This window comes from Manis pentadactyla, chromosome 5 (assembly GCF_030020395.1).
Source record: "Manis pentadactyla isolate mManPen7 chromosome 5, mManPen7.hap1, whole genome shotgun sequence".
Taxonomy (NCBI): Eukaryota; Metazoa; Chordata; class Mammalia; order Pholidota; family Manidae; genus Manis; species Manis pentadactyla.
This window is the reverse complement of record NC_080023.1, coordinates 140,510,155-140,516,388: the sequence shown is the minus strand read 5'-3', so window position 1 is coordinate 140,516,388 and position 6,234 is coordinate 140,510,155. Positions and strand designations below refer to the sequence as shown.

Genomic DNA, 6,234 nt, shown 5'->3' with positions numbered 1-6,234 from the left:
CCAGGGCCCCTTTAGAATGTGAATGGACCTTTTCTCCAGACCTCAGGGATCCCTAGGAGCTGGAAAGGATCTTAGAGACAGGATCAGAATGGGCAATTTGTAAGGCTCTTTTCTGAGGCATATTCAATGATTCTATGACCTAATTCTTTGCTGCTCATAGAATAATCCATGGACCAGAGTATCAGCATTACTGGCATCACCTGAGAGCTGGTTTGGAATGGAGCATCTTGGGCTTCAACCACCTACTACAATCGGAATTTCACATTTTAACAAATTCATGTGCATGTGAGTTTTAGAGACCCTGATCTAACCTGTTTTATTTTCCTGAAGAATAAGCTATGATCAAAGAAAATAAATCAGTTGCCCAAAGTTACTAAGTGTATGTGTAGTTAGGAGAACTAGGGCCACATTACATGAGTTATATCCATTCTGGACAACCATCTCCTTGTCTCTCAGGTGTCCAGTTCCTTCGCTGAGGTCCCAGAGTTAGCCAATGCCCCACCTCCCATAGTTGGTCAATAGCCCTCTCCAGCTAGCTTTAGGCATTTCCAAATTAGCTTCTGTCTCAGCACCCTTGGTGATGGCAGAAGTGTCTGTATCTGCACTGGCCACTGACTCTTTGGGTTTCCTGAGCACTTGGAATGGGGTTGCAGGAGGGGAGCTGCAGGAGGGGAGCTGGGGGGAGAGTGAGGTCTCTGTCCCTAGGGCATGTTGACCACTTAACTTTAACATGGAAAGAGGAGCTTCATGGATTTGTTTGCACAGCTAGCATGGTGGCAGTTTCTCAGCTCCTGTTCTGGTAAAGTGGTATCTGTCTAAGAAGCCAATAACCTGCTGTTCTTTAGGCAAATGCCATGTTCCTGTTCTTGTGTTTGCTCTGAGGATTTTCCAGAAAATGATGAAATGTCTGCTTCTACTTGTAATTCTCCTGACCATGAGTGAGTGAAGTTTTAAACGGCCTGACTTTAAAAAATAAATGCAAAATGTTTCAGAATCATATAGACCTATCAAGCTACCTTTATGTTGATTAGGCACCAAAATTTCCTTTTTCATTGCTGCCTGTTTCCATGCCCTTCTGCAATATGATTTGGTAGCTGCTCTTATCAAGAGGTGATGTCTACTTCCTCACCTGTAAAGCAGGTTGACCTTACTATTTACTTGGATCAATAAAATGCAATGGAAATGACAATGTGCAAGTTCCAAACCTAGGTTCAAAAGGTCTTGTGTGCTTCCATTCTATTTCATGAAACCAGCCTGGACTAGCCTCCTAGAAGATGAGAGACTCCAGTCCTTGAAAAGAGGCCCTGGGCCATTCTATCTGTCCCAGCTGAGACCAACACAGACTAGCCACCTAGCTGCACACTGGCTGACTAAAGGTATGTAAGCGAGCCTAATCAAGATCAACCGAGCCCTGACTCTATCAGCCAAGGTGCCCAGCTCATTTACAGACTTATGGGGGAAAAAAGTGGTGGTTTTTTTAAGCAACTAAGAGGAGGGGGTTATTTGTTACAATATTGTTGTGATAATAGATAACTGCTATACTAACCTTATCACATTTAACATTTTCCATTTTATGTAACATTTCTGAAGGGATATAAATGGTTTTGGAGGCTATAGTGAGTTCCTTGGAATCAGAGTCTATTAGAGATGGAAGGGACATTAGAGTTAGTCCTCTGCTGCAGACCGAGTCTTACAGCTGAGGAAATGGAGGCCTGGAGGGAAATAAATAACTATGCGTCAGCCAGCCAGCTAGGAGTCGCATGGGACCCAGGTCTCCTGCCTCCAAAGGCTTTGCGCGCCCTCAGTCTGTTCTTTCATGAATATGCTCAGAGTTTTGCTTGTCTGCCAACCAGTAAGCCTTTGAAAACACAGCCTTGGAAAAAGGAGATTATATTTACAGAGACCAGGGCTTCTGACTTTACAATCTGATTCTTTGATTTCTAAAGGTCCACTAAGTTCTTTGTTAAAAGAAATCCCAGTGTTGCCATTCTGTCTTTCATGAAAAGATTAGTGGGTGGCCTCTACCATCTGTAAGGCCACTGTAATGCTGCTTATTTAATCACCCAGTATGTCTATTTGTAATTTGTTGAAAAGTTTGCATATCATAATAAAAACTCCCTCTTGAACATGGTTTGTTTTCTAGTCATCACTGACTAAATTTCTTCACTGGTGTATATTCCCTCCCCTGAAAGTCAGTAACTCAGCTTGCCTGCTTGCTCCAGGGGTCTTTTTTAATCTCTGGTGGTCATTCTTTGCATCTCAGAGTTTTTAACATATTTTCATGTAAATTACCTGATGTGAATTTCCCCAGTAACCCAATTTATCCCTAGCAAGACAACTGAGACTTAAAGCCGTTGTGAGACTGGTACCAGGTCACATCGACTGGAAGGAGAAGGGCTGGGTCATGCTCCCAGATTTTTTCCCACAGTCTCATTTCTATTGATGATGTCCCTTGACAATTTATCATCTGCACCTGTCAGATCCATCTTGGTGCCAGTTGTGCCCAATTTCTCCTTTTTTACTGAAATACTCTGGTCCAAAGCTGCTTCCTATGGAAGCAGCCATGGACTCTTCTTGGCAGCGGGGTTTTCCATGAGAGGTGATGTCAGTTCCAGGGCCCTTCCCTTTAGCTTCTCAGTGGTCCAGGATTTAAACTGGGAAACATGGAGGAGACAGGAATCTGCAAGCCTGAACAAAGTGAGCAATTAATGTAGAGAAGAGATTAATAGCCAACCCCTGGTTCCATTCTGTTTCCCCAGGACTTTGTTTCCAGTTCTAACGCATTCTGCCCTTAAACTATTTTCCTTGAGTCCAGCTCAAACCATCACCTTTTCTTTATATGACATTTCAAGTTTTTCAAAGTAGTGATGTCAGCTAACAAGCAGAACTAATCTACCAAGTGAATCACAATCAGATATTATTATCTCCATTTCACAAGGGAGAAAATTACAACCTTGAAGGGAGGTTAAGTGATTTGCTCTGGGTCATACAGCATGGTAACACAATTTAAACCCAGTTCTCCTGCTTCCCAGTCCAAGTATCTTTTTTTTTATTTATTGAAATTGGACATCTTTATTATGCTACACTAATGACTTTCAATCTCCTTTACTGAAAATGTGCAAAAATCTCTCTCAGAGGAGAGTTTAAGGGAAACTCAGAGAGCTGTTAAGAAATTCTCACTGACAACAATAGCCTGTTGATGTTTCCAGGCAAGATATATATAATTTCACACCCTGTATACCACACTGGTCTCTGGCCTTCTTGAACATTCTCCAACCACACTCACTGCTTCAGTTAAGGATCTTGATTCCATTATCAGCACTTTTCATAATAATGCCAAAGTTCTTATTGTTCTTTATCCAAAGAGAACATAGCACCTTCCTGTAAGTACATGGTAAGCAATTTGCTCTGATAGCATGGAATGTCTAAGTTGAATATGGAGACTGGCAGTATTGCACATTCCTGAAACCCTCTGTGAGATGCCAAGTAGACTGGAATATGGTTATTTAAATACTAGGCACCACTGAATATTTTCAATGAGGAAAGTTATGGCTTTGCGAATGTGCCTTGTACATCTCCAGCTACAAGGAAAGACCCTGACTGAGGGTCCCACCTACCACAGACATTCATCACCTTCTTTGCTCTGAAGCTGTTCCTAGTCAATGACTAATGCACACTTCTGGGGGTCACAGGACTCCCCTGACAGCCCATTATGGCTTAGGAGCTCTCTGATAACCTTGCTAAACCTCCCTTGGAATGCACAGTGGTCTTGGATGCTTCCTCCTGACCTTCCTTCCTTCTTTCCTCTACAGGAGGCAGCCCTGCAGCAAGATCGGACAGCTCTCCAGCCTTCCCTGGCTTCTCCCCATCTTCTCTCAGGCTATTTCCCCTAATAACATCCTTGCATGGTTAATCATATCTTGGTACCCATTTATGGGAGGAACTAAACAAAGAGACAGGTGAGTTTTATGTGCCTAAGTCAGCAGTTGCTATGTATATGTACATATATAACTTTGAAACTAAAAATTAATTTTAGGAGTATTACGTACTCTGACAATGGTTTCAGTATCAGATCTTGTTCAGATATCAACAAGGGTCTACTTTCTCCATATTTATCCCCAGATTATAACAAATCCAAGGAGAGCTGAGGCATGGTTATAGGCCTTGACTGAGAGGCTGGCCTTGTGCCATACAAGTAGTGGGCAATACAAGAAGGTGGTTGATGTGTTCCACAGAAGCATCTTGTCCAGAGGCTTTTTATTATTCTTACTAGTATTATCACAGAAGTCTCTCTCTGTATACATAGGGCCTCAAAGAAATCAGACATGGCAGAAGTATTCCCTAAATAAAAACTTGGGAAGAATGCCTCTCCCACACCTAAAGAACAAAACCCTCTCCCCCTTTCTGCTGGCCGCTGATTCAAGTTGAACAAGGAAGGAGCAGAAAAAACAAACTCTTTTTTTCTCTGTCGTTGCCAAGATGGGAATTGTTTCTAATTGTCTTTGGCAAGAACATCGTCTATAACTCACTTCATTTAAGCCCTGCACATCCCAAACCTTAGTTAAGCAGCTGTGTAAATGACAGAACATTAATGCCTGAAGCTTTCATTCCTTTTGCTTTGCTTCAATGCAAAGCCAGGGCAATGTTCTCTGTGCTTTTCCATTTTTCCAAGAATTTATTTGCGTTTTGCCTGGTTCTACAAAACGAGTTACCTGTAGGATAGGTGGGGCCTAAGGTATGCTCTCAGGTGGGGCATTGCTTCCCAAATTTTAATGAACATGTTTATGTCCTGAGGGTCTCATTAAAATATAAATTCTAATTCAGTAGGTTGTTGGTTAGGGCCTGAGATACAGTATTGCTAACAAAAGGACTAACTCGATGCTGTTGGTTGGAGGCCCTAAAGGCATTCTTCTCAAACTTTAGCATGTGTCAGAATCATCTGAAGAGGTTGTTAAAAATCAGATCCCTGGGCTTTATCCCAGAGATCTTCATTTAGTAGATGTGCTAGGACACCTGAGATACTGCATTTGCAGTAAACTTCCTGATGGTATCCATGCTGTGGGTACGTAGACCATACTTTGAGTAGCAAGGGTTTAGTGAACATATCTAATGGAAAAGTCTCATAAAACTTGATTCTTCCTGCTAATTATTTGATATGCATGGGTAAGTGGGTTTGGAAAACTGTTGAGTATTTTTACTTGAGGCAGATTCAGTCTGCTTTCAAGTTAACCTTACATTATAAGGGTAAATGCATATATTTGTGACATGAGTAAGTATCATGCAAGAAGGTAAATAGCTTAGGTTTAAATCAGGGTAACTTGACTCACCATAACATCACTATGACTCCTACTTTTAACCTTTCCCAGCATAAGTAAGAGTCCCTCAGCAATGTCTAAGTTCCAAAGCTTGTGTTTTACCTCTGCTTTAGGACTGCTTCCAAGGTTGCCAGGACATAAACAAGGGACTCAGTAAACACTGAAAGCTGTTCTGCACTGGCCCCTGGCAAGTCCCATTAAGATTCGAGACCCATTTCTGAGGAGAGAGACTTGCACATTAAATATTGGGCAACTGTACATCTCTGCATAATAAAATAAGTCTTCATCCTCCACCTGTCCTGTGTGTTAGGAGGTGTGATTAGTCGTATACATGCATCTCACATAAATATTATTAGGCGAGAGAGCTAAGACTGTAAGCCACAGGCTTATTTGTCTAAAATCGGTGCTCTAGATCCTTGCTACTGAGCATGTGACACATGGACCATCAGCATTAGCATCACCAAGGAGCTATTTAGAAAACCTGGGTCTCAGGCCCCACCTTTGTCCTATCTGACCAGAATTTTCATTTTTAGAAAAATGCCAGGTGATCCTTGTGTCTTTTAAGGCAATGTGTGGTCACACTGCCTCTCTACCACGGAAGGATTTTTGCAGAGTCATTTTCTTTATTGGAAATGTTGGAGCACAGACCTGGTGAAACATCAAAGACAGTCATTTTCATCACCGGCAAAGGGATGTTTGATGGCTTTGGGAGGAGGACTGTTTGGCAGTACATCAGAGTTCAGGGGAGCTGCGTGTGCTGACACAAGCAGTTCCTGGCTTTCTTGGGCTGGACTTGGGAACTGATGTGCAACCATCGTCCAGAAGCAAATTAGATTATCCAGCAAGGCTTTCTCTCCTGGAACCTACTTTTACTAAGGGATTGCTCCAAAAGTCTTCTACAAGGATCTCTGAGGTGATA

General features: G+C 42.2%; 1 long non-coding RNA gene across 1 annotated transcript; it reads left to right on the top strand.

The window, feature by feature from the left end:
- Positions 1–1,195: 1,195 nt before the first annotated feature.
- LOC130683948 (uncharacterized) lies at positions 1,196–6,029 on the top strand. The gene is made up of 3 exons (XR_008998084.1): positions 1,196–1,376; positions 3,813–3,959; positions 5,849–6,029. It is a non-coding gene; the product is annotated as an uncharacterized LOC130683948 (long non-coding RNA).
- The last annotated feature ends 205 nt before the right edge of the window (positions 6,030–6,234 follow it).